Genomic DNA, 1,328 nt, shown 5'->3' with positions numbered 1-1,328 from the left:
CGAGCCGGGAGCGCCGCGCCATCGAGGTGCTGGAAAGAATCCTATTTCCAACGTGCCGCGGAAGGCTCGCTGGCCTTCATTGTCTGGCTCCTTCCCCTCGCGGGCCTCAGATTCTACGAGGATGTAAATATTTATGTTAAACCGTGTCTGTTTACTCCAGACACACGCACTTCTGGAAAGCCATCAGGGAAGGATAAGCGCACACGCTGTGTGGCTGCCGGGCATTCACCTGCCCGGGTCTCGCCTCACAGTGACTGATGGCTTAAGGGTTCTTCACATGGTCTTTCGTTGACTCTTTGTACTGCAATCCTGCCATGACTTCCTTTGAACGTTTGTTTACGTTTATAAAGACAAATAGCTACAGTTATATTATTATTTCTCACACTCTGCACTAAGCAAATGTTTTGCTCGATTGGTTGAAATCACGTTTAAAATGATAGCCTAGATATGAGAAAAGGTCATGTCACCTAGGGCCATTAATGTCTGTAAAGGCGTGTTTAAAAACTAGCCTTTGTGCTGTCGGTGTTTTCGTTACACGTCCAGTTCCTAGAGAGGAGGTGTGCTCGACAAAGCAATCGTCTTGGCTACTTAATGCTGTCAGTCGGCCGGTTTCCTTTACAAAACGGGATTGTAAGTTTTTGCTTTTCCCTCGAGTCCTTCAAAAAGGACACAGCCCTGCTGCTCCTTGCGCTGCCCAACATATCCTGCACAGGATGAAATTCTTTGGCTCCATCGGGCTGATCTCCCTCCTCTCATCTCATTGCGAATTCCTGCCAGCCCCTTACGTGACATCTTTTTGAGAAGGGTTTGGTTTAGGCATCTGCGTAGCTACTGTGGTGTGCTGAAATACAGCACCGCGGTCGCCACCACAAAATGTTGGCTAAGCATACTCGGGGTGTGGGATCAAGTAACGCAGACATGGGGTTGTCAGGGGTACAAAAAACTGCTGTCTTAATGTTTCTGGTTTTAGCAAAGGGATGTCTGGTATAAAATCGTAATCTAATGGCAACCCTGAGGGCAAGTCACAGGCATCCAGGTGTTTCCCTGCAGCGGCCCGCCGCCCCCGCGGGGGGGGGGGGGGGGGGGGGGAGCCGCGGGAACCGCGGGCTGAGCCAGTGGGTCACATCCGACCTTCGGCACGGCGAAGAGGGGGGACAAGGGTTGTTGCTAATATACAATTCACACGGACCCCGCCTGGCTCATTCGTGTCCCGCACCATGCTCAGGGGAGGGCCGGGGCCGCAGGGACGGCCGGGGCGGGAGTTCGGCCCCGTCCCCTCAACGGTGCGCCGATGTGTGCGGTGCCTATTAGCACAGCTGCGACCTCGG

This window comes from Corvus brachyrhynchos, unplaced genomic scaffold (assembly GCF_000691975.1).
Source record: "Corvus brachyrhynchos isolate BGI_N302 unplaced genomic scaffold, ASM69197v1 scaffold255, whole genome shotgun sequence".
Classification (NCBI taxonomy): domain Eukaryota; kingdom Metazoa; phylum Chordata; class Aves; order Passeriformes; family Corvidae; genus Corvus; species Corvus brachyrhynchos.
Note: the sequence above shows the minus strand (reverse complement) of the source record.